This window comes from Schistocerca americana, chromosome 8, assembly GCF_021461395.2.
Source record: "Schistocerca americana isolate TAMUIC-IGC-003095 chromosome 8, iqSchAmer2.1, whole genome shotgun sequence".
Taxonomy (NCBI): Eukaryota; Metazoa; Arthropoda; class Insecta; order Orthoptera; family Acrididae; genus Schistocerca; species Schistocerca americana.
The window spans coordinates 421,261,776-421,279,589 of record NC_060126.1 but is presented as its reverse complement, the minus strand read 5'-3'; positions in this window follow the sequence as shown (position 1 = coordinate 421,279,589).

Here is a 17,814-nt window from a genome sequence, read left to right as displayed (position 1 = left end):
TATGGTTTAGATGAGAGAAATGAACGACGAAGGAACTTAACTATATTTCTGCGCAGTTAACAACTTAACTGTCTGTAACACTATGTTTCAGCATCACCCAAGATGACTATACAATTCGATATCACCTGGTGATTGGTTTAGAAACCAGACTGACTTTTTAGTTGCTAAGACGCTGGAAGACATCAGTCGTAGATTGCAAGCCCTTTCCTGGTACTGATTGTGGATGTGATTGCAGTTTGCTGCCAATTAAAATGCGTATTAAGTTCAAATCTACGAAGCAGAGTGGAGAAAGGACATCTGATATTCACAAACAAGGCAGCTCTTCAGGAATTCTGTGAGCATGTAAGACCAAAACTCCACAACATCAGTCTTGATGAGGGGGCCGCAGCGTCACAAACATGGGACCCAATGAAGGAGTCCGATTCCTTGTCACTTCCAACATCAGTTTTACGACAATGTGTAAAATACCCTTGGATATTGCAGTCCACACTGCATTTAATTGAAGAGAGAAGCAATATGAAGAAAAATGGTATCCTCATCACCCAGGATCAAGACAGATATTATAACCTATGCACAGAAATACATCAGAGTTGCAGAAAGGACAGGTCACATTCATTAAAAGTATATGTGACGAGACAGAACAATATCATAATTGCAGTCAAGTACTTGATCTCTTCATAATACTCAACGCCATTGCTGGTAAATTTAATACTCGTACGTGGGTGGTAGACGATGAGAATGGCAACCCCATCGGAGACAACGAAGACGGTGTTGCGAGGAAGAAATAGTACTGTGAAAACTATATCCGGGAATTAACAACAATACGGACAGTCAAGCAGATGAGTAACTTACACCAATACTTACAATCTGACTCAATGAAACGGAGAACGCAGTCCAACATCTGAATAACTATAGATCTCCTGGTCTAGATGATATATCTGCGAAGATGATCAAACAAATGGGGCAGGAAGGTGCTGATGTGCTGCATCATTCATTCTGTACGAGAATATGGGAAACTGGGGAGTGACTTGAAAAATAGTCGAAGTCTCTCTTCATCCCCCTACACAAGAAAGGGTCAATCGGAAACCGCTCCAACTACCTAACTATTGATCCCTTACCTCACGCAACCAAAATTTTGCTCCAAACCGTGAACCAACGTTTGAAGCCGTACATCCAGCCTGACATATCCACAGAACAAGCAGGTTATGTTCACAGAAAAAACTGGACATTTTCTAGGAAAGTGAACTCATAAACAGATTCTTAACATATGACAAATAAACGAAGACCATGAGAGTTTTGTGTTCCTGTTTTCATGTGCTTCATTGACTATGGTCGAAGTTGCGGCAGATGCTTACAAGAGTTCGATATGCAACCACACTGAGGACATGTGTCATTCGGACGGGACTTCAATCTCAAAAAGCCCAAACTTGTGATAACTGATTGTGGAGCATAAGCTCAACTCAAATGTCGATTAAAGGAACTGAAAATCGTGCTTTATTTCACTTGTACTAGTTCAACCACATGCGACACGGAAAGCTGGTGGAGATAAGAGGACTGGTCACGCTAGGGCTAGTGGCTACGAAGCACCTCACCCAGACCTGGTAGAGGAGAGCGGGAGCGGTAACGAACTCCACACAGTTTCGGTTTGTTGAAAAGCTCGTGTTCTTCGTCTTTTATGGTTGCGAAACCTTGACGCTTAAGGCCAGAGAAAAGTAGTGTACTGATGCATTTGCCTTCTGGTGCTGGCGCAGAATGCTGCACATAAAATGGACTGAAAGAGGAACAAATGTGTCCGTTATTGGGCACCTCACCACCTTCAGGCACCTTTCTTCTCGTGTCAGCCAAGGAATTCGCCAGCCCTTTGGCCATATTCTGAGAAGAGATGGTGGTGGTTGTAAGCTCCTATGGGACCAAACTGCTGAAACGATCGGTCCCAAAGCTTACACACTACGTAATCTAACTTAAACTAACTTACGCTTAGGACGACGCAAACATCCAAGCCCCAGGGAGGACTCGAGCCTCCGACGGGGGGAGCCGCGCGAACCGTGGCAAGGTGCTCAAGACCGCGCGGCTGAGAAGAGATGGAGAAATTAAGAGCGAATGATGATGGAAGGGAAGCTCGAGGGCAAGATATGAAGAAGAAGAACAGCGACCAGGTAGAAAGATAGAATACAGAAAATTTCCGGTCTACCGCTTCAGCAGACTCTAAGAGAAACTACTAACTGTATGTTATGGAGAGGCTTGATTCACAGGGTCGCGACGGTCAGCAATGAGCAGAACGTCTTGTGATGATGATGGTGATGGTCCTACATATCCTTACAATTTAACAGTTTGTAAGAGGTTCATGACTAACGAATTTATTGGTAGCGCACTCGAGCAGATGTAAGAGGTCCATGACTAAGGAATTTATTGCTAGTGCACTCCAGCAGATGTAATTTCGATGGATTGCTCACGCGCTGCCTGCGATATGTAAGCTACAATAGAATCGCAGACCAGAGAGCAGTGTCGGCAGCAGTAGTAGTAGTAGTAGCTCGCTGTCGGGCGGTTGGGCCAGTCGTGGAGAGCGATGGCGGTGCCTGAGCGATAAGATAAAACCAAGAATTACTGTTCATAGCCGCGCGCATATGTAATTTGTAACAACTGCTTTTGTACTATTGTTCTATCAAGTCCCGTGTAAATGTTTTAAAAACATCTTTCAATAACAATCTTTCTTATAAAGATAACTTTTGACAATCATTCATCTGAATTTAAGGATTTTACTAATTTCTTCTATCCATGGTCATCCCTATTATCGTAAAGAAAAATCAGTTGTTTCTTTTTATACATAACAAATCTAGTAGCCAGCACTGCACTGGGCTGTGCCAGAAAATTTTTTTATAGGAGCAGATATGTACCGTTATCCAGCGACTTCATTGAGGTAAGAATTTTCAGTTTGTTCAGAATGATCTTTCAGGGCCATGACGCAGCACTGCTGACGTCCAAAATTTACCAGTTTAAATTCACAGTCAGTTAATTATTGAAAGGTTATATATATATATGTCACAGTTTTACTGAGAGGTTAGTCACCATTATAATTCCGAGGTTTCGGAAGTAAAGTGTTGGGAGGTTACACTTGGCGACCCAGCGTAACCTCCCCAACAGTTTATTTCCGAAACCTCGAAATAATAACGGTGACTAACCTCTGAGTAAAACTGAGACTCATAATTAACTGACTGTGAATTGAAACTGGTAAATTTTGGACGTCATCAGTGCTGCGTCATGGCCCTGAAAGATCATTCTGAACAAACTGAAAATTTTTACCTCAATGAAGTCGCTGGATAACGTGTACATATCTGCTCCTATAAAAAAATGCTTCAGGATGGATCGCTGTGTGGTAATGCCTTAATTTTACATTGATCGAAATATTCTTCTTATTGTAGATATTAATAGTTTGTTTGTATTTTAAATTCATTCTTGCGTTAGTGCTCCCATTGCTTCCTTGCCGGCCGAAGTGGCCGTGCGGTTAAAGGCGCTGCAGTCTGGAACCGCAAGACCGCTACGGTCGCAGGTTCTAATCCTGCCTCGGGCATGGATGTTTGTGATATCCTTAGGTTCGTTAGGTTTAACTAGTTCTAAGTTCTAGGGGACTAATGACCTCAGCAGTTGAGTCCCATAGTACTCAGAGCCATTTGAACCATTTTGCTTCCTTTTCTGTCAGCCCACTTTCTACCCATTCTCCCATGTATTCAAGCCTCTCTACTTTCTGAATTATTTCTCCTTCTACTGTCATCTACGTAGGAGTTGGCCTCTTAAGTCAGTTGTCTCTGTAGTTGTGTGGTTTGTTTAACCGACTATTCTAAAGATTCCAACAGTATCACAATATTTCCTGCGAATTCCAGACAATCTACCCGTATTAGTTTTTTCTTGCTCCCCAGTCGTATTCCACACACTCGTTTCATTTCTCGTCGCCACTCTATGATCAGTTTATCTAGCACATAGTTAAAGAGTTATGCAATGATCCCAACTTGCCCAGAAGCTTTATTATTCTTCAAGGTATTTCTGAAGCCCCTAACCTCTTCTACAGCTGGTGATTCTGGGTCGAGTTTTGGATCTTTCTCGTTGTACCTGAATGTCTCAGATGGCACTTCACAGTTGTGGAGCTCAATTATTATTATTATTGCTATTATTACTAGCACAGTTCTCATGCAATGAATGTTTTTCGCTTATGACGTCACAATCCTTTGCCAGGTACTTCAATCCTGGCATTTAGTTTTGCAGGTGATCACATGAAAGATTTTGAAACATTCTTCGACGTTGTGGTAATAGCATAGTCTTGGTCTTCCGAGAGGTATCTTCGTTGATGATGTTCTGTACAAACTTGATACATTTTCCTTTCTTATGGAGCTCGAAGTGTGTGTCCATTCCAACGAAGTTTTCTAGCTTTAAGGTTGGATATATTGTCTTGTTCTCTGTATGGATCATTACTGCTTTGTTTATTAACATTCTCCATTCGACTGTGTTCTTATCTCGAATCCGACATCTACCTCAAAATTTTCTTTTCAGAGAGTCTTAATTTTCCTTCTTCTGATTTTCTTGATGTTCATATTATAGAGGCCTATGTCAAAAAGGTATAACAGAGTTTTATGTATGGTAATCTTTGAATTTCTTGAAATAACTTGCTTTTAATACTTCCTGTAACGCAAAATAAGGTCTGTTGGCATTCTGTATTCTGCTATTTATTCCTTCTTTGGCGTTGTTGTCTGTAGTTAGGTTACGCGATAAGTGTAACGCTACGCACACCATCGGCAGACATTAGGACCGTGGCGACTGTGTTTAGAATCCAGGTTGTGTACCGAAACCTCTCATTTACTTTCCTAAACATTCGAGTTGATATCCCCCTATAATGAGTGTAACATGGATTTTAGAAAGAGAGAAGGTTGTTGGTAGTACCAGTGAAAAGCTCTGTAGTACGATTTTCGAGAAAATGAAAACAAACAAAAAATAGTGCCAAAGTGTGAAGTGAAATGGCAAATGTTTATTGTTATTGTTATTATTATTATCATTATTATTATTGCTTGTCTTAGACCTTTTTACCAAACACCTACTTTATGCTATCTAACTACTCCTTCAGTACCTATAATTTCCATAACTTCCTACATAATATCTACTTTGTAACTGTCTTCTTAGATAAGTTCGTTTTAGTAACTCTTTAATCACCTTGGGAAATTTATTACAAAATTCCATTCCTTGGTAGAAAATGCTGTTTTGAGTTCACTCTTTCTTGGCACATTTAAGTTCATCCTTGATCTTGTTCCACGTTCAGAAACATAGCTGGTTGTACAGTAATGGTCAAAGTCAATTTTCACCTGCATAACAGATTCGTAGATGTACCCACATGACGTAGCTAAAGTCGTCAGGGAAGGAATAAATAGCAGAATACAGAATGCCAACAGATCTTTAGAATGGGACCGATTACTATTTTTGGTTACCACTCTTAACGTTGTTTTCTGCAGTTTCAAAACTGCCGTGCTACTCGCCTTTGATAATGCCACAGTATCCATCTGTGGTAAATCACTTGCGTGTACAGCAAGGCATAATCGAAATGGAGCCTCGTTAAAGCGATCCATGTCGTTAGCCCGACCATGTGGTTTGCTCCGCACTTCTCAGTAAAAAGCTCCTGAAACCCACTGACAGCGCCCTCAATCAGAAGTCCATAACGTTTCTAAGCTGCTTTCCAAAAATCACACAAATGATCATAAGCACGCAGATCGGAATAGCTGTAGGGACGGCAACACTCGCTCTCTGTACCATTTTGTATTTTCTGTATGGGTGCGATGCTTACATATTCCAGAAACGACATTTGATATCAAGGAACATCTCTCGGCTGCGTTTAACGCTTTATTACACTGACTGGTTCCCGGCTTCCCCACACCATCAAGGAAACCGAGTCACGACTAAATAAAAGAGATTAGGTAGTCAGTTTCAGCAAACAGAGGTAGGTGCGAAATAAAAGAAAATACACTCTAAGAAAAAAAATGACGCACCGCGAGGGAATTATCTGAATGGGACGTAAATTGGTAGAAGTGTTGTTGCTGTTGTTGTTGTGGTGGTGGTGGTGGTCTTCAGTCCAGAGACTGGTTTGATTCAGCTCTCCATGCTATTCTAAACTGTGCAAGCTTCTTCATCTCCCAGCAACTACCGTTAACTACATCCTTCTGAATCTGCTTAGTGTATTCATCTCTTGGTCTCCCTCTACGATTTTTACCCTCCACGCTGCCCTCCAATACTAAATTGGTGATCCCTTGATGCCTCAGAATATGTCCTACCAAGCGATCCCTTCTTCCAGTCAAGTTGTGCCACAAATTTCTCTTCTCCCAAATTCTATTCAATACCTCCTCATTACTTACGTGATCTACCCATCTAATCTTCAGCAATCTTCTGTAGCACCACATTTCGAAAGCTTCTATTCTCTTCTTGTCTAAACCGTTTATCGTCCACGTTTCACTTCCATACATGTCTACACTCCATACAAATACTTTCAGAAACGACTTCCTGACACTTAAATCTATACTCGGTGTTAACAAATTTCTCTTCTTCAGAAACGCTTACCTTGCATTGCCGGTCTACATTTTATATCCTCTCTACTTCGAGCATCATCAGTTATTTTACTCCCCAAATAGCAAAACTCATTTACTACTTTAAGCGTCTCATTTCCTAATCTAGTTCACTCAGCATCACCCGATTTAATTCGACTACATTCCATTATCCTCGTTTTGCTTTTGTTGATGTTCATCTTATATCCTCCTTTCAAGACACTGTCCACTCCGTTCAGCTGCTCTTCCAGGTCCTTTACTGTCTCTGACAAAATTACAATGTCATCGGCAAACCTCAAAGTTTATATTTCTTTTCCATGGATTTTAATTCGTATTTCGAATTTTTCTTTTGTTTCCTTCACTGCTTGCTCAATATACAGATTGAATAACAGTGAGGATAGGCTACAACCATGTCTCACTCCCTTCCCAACCACTGCTTCCCTTTCATGCCCCTCAACTCTTATAACTGCCATCTGGTTTCTGTACAAATTGTAAATAACCTTTCACTCCCTCTATTTTTCCCCTGCCTCCTTCAGAATTCGAAAGAGAGTATTCCAGTCAACATTATCAAAAGCTTTCTCTATGTCTACAAATGCTAGAAACGTAGGTTTGCCTTTCCTTAATCTACACTCCTGGAAATGGAAATAAGAACACCGTGAATTCATTGTCCCAGGAAGGGGAAACTTTATTGACACATTCCTGGGGTCAGATACATCACATGATCACACTGACAGAACCACAGGCACATAGACACAGGCAACAGAGCAAGCACAATGTCGGCACTAGTACAGTGTATATCCACCTTTCGCAGCAATGCAGGCTGCTTTTCTCCCATGGAGACGATCGTAGAGATGCTGGATGTAGTCCTGTGGAACGGCTTGCCATGCCATTTCCACCTGGCGCCTCAGTTGGACCAGCGTTCGTGCTGGACGTGCAGACCGCGTGAGACGACGCTTCATCCAGTCCCAAACATGCTCAATGGGGGACAGATCCGGAGATCTTGCTGGCCAGGGTAGTTGACTTACACCTTCTAGAGCACGTTGGGTGGCACGGGATACATGCGGACGTGCATTGTCCTGTTGGAACAGCAAGTTCCCTTGCCGGTCTAGGAATGGTAGAACGATGGGTTCGATGACGGTTTGGATGTACCGTGCACTATTCAGTGTCCCCTCGACGATCACCAGTGGTGTACGGCCAGTGTAGGAGATCGCTCCCCACACCATGATGCCGGGTGTTGGCCCTGTGTGCCTCGGTCGTATGCAGTCCTGAATGTGGCGCTCACCTGCACGGCGCCAAACACGCATACGACCATCATTGGCACCAAGGCAGAAGCGACACTCATCGCTGAAGACGACACGTCTCCATTCGTCCCTCCATTCACGCCTGTCGCGACACCACCGGAGGCGGGCTGCACGATGTTGGGGCGTGAGCGGAAGACGGCCTAACGGTGTGCGGGACCGTAGCCCAGCTTCATGGAGACGGTTGCGAATGGTCCTCGCCGATACCCCAGGAGCAACAGTGTCCCTAATTTGCTGGGAAGTGGCGGTGCGGTCCCCTACGGCACTGCGTAGGATCCTACGGTCTTGGCGTGCATCCGTGCGTCGCTGCGGTCCAGTCCCAGGTCGACGGGCACGTGCACTTTCCGCCGACCACTGGCGACAACATCGATGTACTGTGGAGACCTCACGCCCCACGTGTTGAGCAATTCGGCGGTACGTCCACCCGGCCTCCCGCATGCGCACTATACGCCCTCGCTCAAAGTCAGTCAACTGCACATACGGTTCACGTCCACGCTGTCGCGGCATGCTACCAGTGTTAAAGACTGCGATGGAGCTCCGTATGCCACGGCAAACTGGCTGACACTGACGGCGGCGGTGAACAAATGCTGCGCAGCTAGCGCCATTCGACGGCCAACACCGCGGTTCCTGGTGTGTCCGCTGTGCCGTGCGTGTGATCATTGCTTGTACAGCCCTCTCGCAGTGTCCGGAGCAAGTATGGTGGGTCTGACACACCGGTGTCAATGTGTTCTTTTTTCCATTTCCAGGAGTGTATTTTCTAAGATGAGTCGTAGGGTCACTATGGCCTCACGTGTTCCAACATTTCTACGGAATCCAAACTGATCTTCCCCAAGGTCGGCTTCCACCAGTTTTTCCATTCGTCTGTAAAGAATTAGTGTTAGTATTTTGCAGCCGTGTCTTATTAAACTAACAGTTCGGTAATTTCCACATCTGTCAACATCTGCTTTCTTTGGGATTGGAATTATTACATTCTTCTTGAAGTATGATGGTATTTCGCCTGTCTCATACAACTTGCTCACCAGATGGTAGAGCTTTGTCAGGGCTGGCTCTCCCAAGGCTATCAGTAGTTCTAATGTAATGTTGTCTACTTCCGGGACCTTGTTTCGACTTAGGTCTTTCAGTGCTCTGTCAAACTCTTCACGCAGTATCATATCTCCCATTTCATCTTCATTTACCTCCTCTTCCATTTCCATAATATTGTCCTCAAGAACATATCCCTTGTATAGACCCCCTGTATACTAAATTTCCCTTCTTTGCGTAGAAACGGGTTTCCATTTGAGCTCTTGATATCCATGCAAGTGGTTCTCATTTCCACAAAGGTCTCTTTAATTTTCCTGTAGGCAGTATCTATCTTACCCCTAGTGAATTACGCCTCTACATCCTTACATTTGCCCTCTAGCAATCCCTGCTTAGCCATTTTGCACTTCCTGTCGATCTCATTTTTGAGACGTTTGTATTCCTTTTTACCTGCTTCATTTACTGCATTTTTGTATTTTCTCCTGTCACCAATAAAATTCAATATCTCTCCTGTTATCCAAGGATTTCTATTAGCCCTCGTCTTGTTACCGACTTGATTTTCTGCCGCTTTCACTGTTTCATCTCTCAGAGCTACCCATTCTTCATCTACTGTATTTCTTTCCCCCATTTTTGTCAATCGTTCCCTAATACTCTCCCTGAAACTCTCTACAACCTCTGGTTCTTACAGTTTATCCAGGTCCCATCTCCTTAAATTCCCACCTTTTTGTAGTTTCTTCAGTTTTACTCTTCAGTTCATAACCAATGGATTGTGGTCAGAGTCCACATTTGCCGCTGGAAATGTCTTACAATTTAAAACCTGGTTACTAAATCTCTGTCTTACCATTATATAATCTATCTGGCACCTTCCAGTATCTCCAGGCTTCTTCCATGTATACAACCTTCTTTCATGATTCTTGAGCCAAGTGTTAGCTATGATTAAGTTATGCTCTGTGCAAAATTCTACCAGGTGGCTTCCTCTTTCATTCTTTACCCCCATTCCATATTCACCTACTACGTTTCCTTCTCTTACTTTTCCTACTATCGAATTCCAGTGACCCATGACTATTAAATTTTCGTCTCCCTTCACCATCTGAATAATTCCTTTTATCTCATCATACATTTCATCAATCTCTTCGTCATCTGCGAAGCTAGTTGGCATATAAACTTGTACTACTGTAGAGGCGTGGGCTTCGTGTCTATCTTGGCCACAATAGTGCGTTCACTATGCTGTTCGTAGTAGCTTACCGCAGTCCTATTATTTTTATTCATTATTAAACCTACTCCTGCATTACCCCTATTTGATTTTGTATTTATAACCCTGTATTCACCTGACCAGAAGTCTTGTTCCTGCTGATACTGAACTTCACTAATTCCCACTATATCTAACTTTAACCTATCCATTTCCATTTTTAAATTTTCTAACCTACCTGCCCGATTAAGGGATCTGACATTCCACGCTCCGATCCGTAGACCGACAGTTTTCTTTCTCCTGATAACGACGTCCTCTTGAGTAGTCCCCGCCCGGAGATCCGAATGGGGGACTATTTTTCCTCCGGAATATTTTACCCAAGAGGACGCCATCATCATTTAACCCCCCATGAACCATGGACCTTGCCGTTGGTGGGGAGGCTTGCGTGCCTCAGCGATACAGATAGCTGGACTGTAGGTGCAACCACAACGGAGCTTTATCTGTTGGGAGGCCAGACAAACGTGTGGTTCCTGAAGAGGGGTCGCAGCGTTTTCAGTAGTTGCAGGGGCAACAGTCTGGATGATTGACTGATCTGGCCTTGTAACACTAACCAAAACGGCCTTGCTGTGCTGGTACTGCGAACGGCTGAAAGCAAGGGGAAACTGCAGCCGTAATTTTTCCCGAGGGCATGCAGCTTTACTGTATGGTTAGCAGAAGCGATGTACATGTAGGAATAAACAAATAATTAGAATATCAGAAAAATTGTATTACTCATTCAAGAGAAAGAGCTTCACAAATTGAGCAAGTCAATAACGCGTTGTTTCACCACTGGCCCTTATGCAAGCAGTTTTTGGGCATTTCACTGGCAGAATTGCTGGATGCCTTCTTGAGTAATAACGTCCCTTCAATTGGCACCTTAGATCGTAAATATACCGAGATCGTTCGAGGGCCCTGTCCATAATCTTCCAAACGTTCTCAACTGACGAGAGATCAAGTGTACTTGCTGCCCAGGATACGGTGTGGCAAGTATGAAGACGAGCATCAGACACTCTCTCCGTGTGCTGGAGATCATTGTGTTTCTGATATGCAAGCCCAGAATGGCTTTCCTCAAGGGGAACAAAAAGGGGAGCAGAAAGAAGTCGACGTACTGCTGTGTTGTAAGGTTGGCGCAGATCACAACCAAAGAGATTCTGCTGTGAAATGAAATGACACCCCAGAATATCACTCCTGGTTGTCAGGCCATATAATAGGCCATACACAGGTTGGTGTCCCACCACTTTCTGGACCATCTCGAGACACGTCTTCGCCGCTTGTCCGCGCTCAGTCCGAAGAGACAATTCTACTCCATTCAATGTGATTCCAGGGTAAAGATGTGTCAGGAGAGCAAATGGACGTTGGTGGGTTACCAATCTGTCTGTAGCCCGCTATACGGCCCGACAACCCGGATGTGTGGTCTGGGGTGCCATTTCATTTCATAGGAGAACCGAATTGGCTGTCATCCGCGCCAGCCTTTCAGCACAGAGGTACGTCTTTCACATTCCACGCCCTGTTTTGTTGTCCTTCGTGGCCAGCCATCCTGGGCTTACATTTCTGCAAGATAATGTCCGCCTGCACATGGCGAGAGTAAAATAAATGTATGTGAAATCTTATGGGACTTAACTGCTAAGGTCATCTGCCCCTAAGCTTACACACTACTTAACCTAAATTATCCTAAGGACAAACACACACACCCATGCCCGAGGGAGGACTTGAACCTCCGCCATGACCAGCCACACAGTCCATGACTGCAGCGCCCTAGACCGCTCGCCTAATCCCGCGCGGCTCTGCGAGAGTTTCCTACTGCTTGCCACACCCTACCTTGGCCAGCAAGTTTGCCGGATTAAGTGAGAACGTTTGGAGGATTACAGACAGGACCCTGCTATCAGTTGAGGATTATGACAGTCTAACGCACCATTAGAAAGAAAACTGGTACGGTATCACTCAGGAGGATATTCAGCAATCCTATCAAGCAATGCCAAGCCGAATAACATATGGGGCAGAGGTTGACCAATGCGTTACTGACTCTATTTGTGAAGCTCTTTGTCTTGAATAAGTCATCGACTTTTTCTGAAACATAGATCGTTTGTTTGTCTGTACATGTACATCACATCTACCGATTTCCGTCCTATTCGGACAATTCCTTAGTACTGAGTTTTTTTAGGGTATTTTATCTATGGGGTATGGATTTTCGTTATATGACTGATCCGGTGGGATTCGTATACAGGAGAAACCTGAAAACATGACGTGTACCTATCTGTATTTATTACAATATGGTACATTAGATTTTGGAAAACAGGCCAACATGTAGAAACACGAATTCTTGGCTTGTGAGTGATTTGTTGATACGTGCATCGTCTTTCAGGCGAAACAGTAAATATCTTAGGTAGTGGTAATGTAGACTAATCTGAATAATAAATTCCATATGACATGTTTGTAGCTATTACTGGATACAGAGATACAGCTGGATACAGAAAGAAGATTTCATTTCGCCTGTCGCTACCCCAGCTGCTATGGGCTTGTTTCTCGATTGTAATTTTTGTTTTGTAGTTCAAGCTGTCAAGCGATTGTGATTTGTTGGACAGTTCTGCTGTACCGTTTCACCATGCTTCACGTATATACAATTGCGGAGTAAGCCACTGTGGTATTATTTTATTGTGTAAACGGTGCTTCTGCTTTATAGAGAATACGGAAGACGATCTCCTAACCTCAGAGTACCAATTTCAAGAGTGTTTGCTCGCTTTTTCGCTAAAGTTCTTGAGACTGTTGCAGTGCCCTGCAGTGTTACTTCATCTGAAAGCGCAAACGAAGAGTTTGTGGATTTAGTAGAAGGCGTTTTCTGTTTGTAGGAAATAGTCTTTCATCAAGCACAAGTAAACCATCTACATGCATTGGTGTTCCACGTACGAGATTGTAGCGGACATTACGTATGCACGGCTTCTATCAATGTCGTCTGCAGCGTATTCAGCTAGTTCGAGAACGAGGTGAGAGTAGACGATAGGAATCTTGTCGTTGGCAAATTGCGAATCGCCGAGTAATCCCATTATTCCTGTTTGCTGATAAAGCGACTTTGACTGTGGGAGTATCACCCGTAGCACCCGTAACTCACATCTGTGGGCCGACAAAAATCCACTTGCCTTTGCTGATACAGATTTTCAAGACCGCTATTCTATAAATGTGCCGTTTTTTGTGACAGAGAATCAGCTGTTTGGGACTGTTGCGTTATCGCATAGTCTCACACTGTCCTTTGCCTACAAGAACGAGTATATTCCTCCAGCATGACCCATCCATTATACAGGGTGGAAAAGAATTGTATCACGAAATTTTAACCCTAGATAGCTGATGCCAGTAATAACCAAAATTGCTAGTGTTCTGTAGGTCGACAACGCACCATTTATAAACTACGGAAACTTGGCGCCACGCGCTCCGTTTGGCCGTGGGATTGCCCTGTTGCCATTCGTCGGTTATCGGGCAGCGCTATGGTTATCGGTTCACACATACAAACGGCCCTAGCCCCGTCACTGCCCCCAACGTGATACGCACAGGCGTCGAAAACGTCTTGCTGTTTGTCTTCATTCACACGTAAGTTTCGCTTCGGAGCATACAGTTCACCTGGGATTTAGTAACACAGTACGTATGGCGGCACAGTATTCATTTGAAGAACAACGAGATATGGTTTTCGTTTATGAACTAGCCGACAGGAAATCGCATGAAGCTCGACGGTTGTATGAGGAACGGTACCCAGCAAGACGCCACCCACACCCGCAAACGTTTACAGCAATTCACCGGCGACTTGGTGAAACAGGCTCCTTAGCGGGATATCATGGTGATGATGGAAGACCTCGAACAGGACGAAATGCTGCATTTGAAGAGACTGTTCTTGAGCGCTTCGAGGAAGCACCTACGACAAGTACTCGAGCGGTTGGACACCACCTGGGGGTGTCTCATCGGTTAGACTGGGAGGTTTTGAATGATGACGGCCGCATCCATTTAGTTTCCACTCTGTCCAAGACCTAAATCCTGTGGCGGACTACGAACACAGGGTAGGGTTTTGCCGGTGGTTTCTGCGACTTGTTGCACGAGATACCGACTTCCCTGCTATTGTGTTGTTTACCGAAGAGCGCACATTCCATCGGTATGGCCTTTACAACACTCGAAACGTTCATTACTGGGCAAGGGAAATCCTCACGTCACGTACGTCCACGGACACCAGGAACGATTTTTGCTCAACATTTGGGCAGACATTGTGGGTGACCATCTGATCGGGTCGGTCCGTCTACTTCCTCGACTTACTGGGGCAAATTACCTTCACTTTATGCAAGAAACTCTACCCGACCTGCTGGATGATGTTCCCCTGGACATCGGCTACGCACGTGGTTGCAGCATGAAGGGGCGCCCACACATAACAGTCGTGCTGTGCGCCGATATTTAAATGAATTCGACAGGCGGGTAGTTGGTCAGGCGCTCGCAGGACATGGCCTCCACGATCAACAGACCTCACGCCACCAAACTTTTTCCTGTGGGGATTCTCCAAGGTTCTAGTTCACCCACGCAGACGCGAACCATCTAGAAGAGGAATTAATGGATCGCATTCAACATGACGCCAATCACATCTCGGCAATGCCAGGAATCTTTGAAAGAGTTCGGCGAAACACCGTTCGAAGTACCCAAGCTTGTGTCGCGTCAGAGGGTCGCTAGTTCGAGCAACCGCTTCAAGTAAACAATGTCCTAGCTACAAAAAAGGCCCTTTGCAGGATCGACACAATTTGTAAAGGCTTTCTGTACGCGAACTAACAGCTGTTGACGAGTTCATGAAACTACAATGGGTGTGTCGGGACCTCGGCAGAGTAAATGGGTTGCGCGCTACCACCGAACATGCGGGCCGCCATGGATACATCGCGATCTCCGACAGGCAAAGCATTCGTGGTCGTGTGTTGTCCAGAGCATCAGGCAACAGGGCAACCCCGCGGCCTATGGGAGCGCGTGGCGCCAAGTTTCCGTAGTTTAAAGATTGTGCCTTCTCGACCTACAGAACATTAGTAATTTTGGTTCCTATTGGCATCAGCTATCCTGGGTTAAAATTTCTTGACACAGTTTTTCTTCACCCTATATACTTCTGGATGATCCGGCTAAATGTAAGTCGTTTAAACGACCTTGTAATCAAAGAGCGATTCATCCGCTTATATTACACTGAAAGAAATTAAGGTTGTTACTCAAAAGTGAATAATTCCGATTACGACATTCTGTACTAAAAGAAACTAAGGTAAATTTACTCTCCAAATCAAAATCCATAAAGATGTATTCAAATACTCGCCTTGTACCTTCACTCAAGCATGAAAAAAGCAGGCACAATAATATTAAATAAACATCATGTTCTGGCGTTGAATGTAATTGGCAAAAGTATACAGGACCAATGTTGTTGAATAACAAGCATGTGTGCACCCAGAAATCCATTCAGTCACGTTCTGTGCACTGCAGATCTGAATGCAGTGCATACTGCGGTTCTGGACCTGTCTGAATAAAGCACATACACTCCTGGAAATGGAAAAAAGAACACATTGACACCGGTGTGTCAGACCCACCATACTTGCTCCGGACACTGCGAGAGGGCTGTACAAGCAATGATCACACGCACGGCACAGCGGACACACCAGGAACCGCGGTGTTGGCCGTCGAATGGCGCTAGCTACGCAGCATTTGTGCACCGCCGCCGTCAGTGTCAGCCAGTTTGCCGTGGCATACGGAGCTCCATCGCAGTCTTTAACACTGGTAGCATGCCGCGACAGCGTGGACGTGAACCGTATGTGCAGTTGACGGACTTTGAGCGAGGGCGTATAGTGGGCATGCGGGAGGCCGGGTGGACGTACCGCCGAATTGCTCAACACGTGGGGCGTGAGGTCTCCACAGTACATCGATGTTGTCGCCAGTGGTCGGCGGAAGGTGCACGTGCCCGTCGACCTGGGACCGGACCGCAGTGACGCACGGATGCACGCCAAGACCGTAGGATCCTACGCAGTGCCGTAGGGGACCGCACCGCCACTTCCCAGCAAATTAGGGACACTGTTGCTCCTGGGGTATCGGCGAGGACCATTCGCAACCGTCTCCATGAAGCTGGGCTACGGTCCCGCACACCGTTAGGCCGTCTTCCGCTCACGCCCCAACATCGTGCAGCCCGCCTCCAGTGGTGTCGCGACAGGCGTGAATGGAGGGACGAATGGAGACGTGTCGTCTTCAGCGATGAGAGTCGCTTCTGCCTTGGTGCCAATGATGGTCGTATGCGTGTTTGACGCCGTGCAGGTGAGCGCCACAATCAGGACTGCATACGACCGAGGCACACAGGGCCAACACCCGGCATCATGGTGTGGGGAGCGATCTCCTACACTGGCCGTACACCACTGGTGATCGTCGAGGGGACACTGAATAGTGCACGGTACATCCAAACCGTCATCGAACCCATCGTTCTACCATTCCTAGACCGGCAAGGGAACTTGCTGTTCCAACAGGACAATGCACGTCCGCATGTATCCCGTGCCACCCAACGTGCTCTAGAAGGTGTAAGTCAACTACCCTGGCCAGCAAGATCTCCGGATCTGTCCCCCATTGAGCATGTTTGGGACTGGATGAAGCGTCGTCTCACGCGGTCTGCACGTCCAGCACGAACGCTGGTCCAACTGAGGCGCCAGGTGGAAATGGCATGGCAAGCCGTTCCACAGGACTACATCCAGCATCTCTACGATCGTCTCCATGGGAGAATAGCAGCCTGCATTGCTGCGAAAGGTGGATATACACTGTACTAGTGCCGACATTGTGCATGCTCTGTTGCCTGTGTCTATGTGCCTGTGGTTCTGTCAGTGTGATCATGTGATGTATCTGACCCCAGGAATGTGTCAATAAAGTTTCCCCTTCCTGGGACAATGAATTCACGGTGTTCTTATTTCAGTTTCCAGGAGTGTATATGAAACATTTGCGAGTAAGCCGTATAATGGTGGTTCGCTTATCTGTTCGCAGTTTAAATTACTTATTCCGAAATAAGAATGTACGGAACCTGGCAAACGCACTGAATTAAGAAAGAGAGCGCGTGTTGCTGCTGCTGTTGTACAGTTTGAGAGAAGAATTGTGTAGGTTATACCGTATGTCGGGAATGCTGCGGCAGTTCATCGTAATACTGCCAATGTGAGACAATAACGCAAGTGGAGCAACATTTTATTTTCAATATAAAACACATAACAGAAAATCCTGATTCAAAGTCTGTTCCAAAAATTTACACTTTAGCTGCAACTGACCTCTTTGCACTATTCAAAGATAATGTTGCGACAGAGAGACGTGATGCTGATATTTGACGATTCTGCTTTGGAAATAACGTTCCAGATTCGTTATATATCTGTTTCAGACAATAATAAACGTCGGTCCTGATGCTCTGGTGGCACAGGGAGTATGTGGAAAGCGAGAGGTCGCAGGATCAAATCCTGGTCGAAACACGGAAACTCTCAGTCTACTTTTAATTTCGCCTTCGCTTCCCAACGACGTGAGGAGTCGTCAGACCAAAAGGTGGTTTTGATTCCACGTTAAACTGGAGGACCCCTTCCCCGTGTTCGATAACTGGGGAAATGGCATATAGACACAACTCAGCCATGAAATTAATAAAAAGTTATTTTGAATCAAGTACAGAGAATAAGAAACGTTTTGAAAAATGTATATTTCT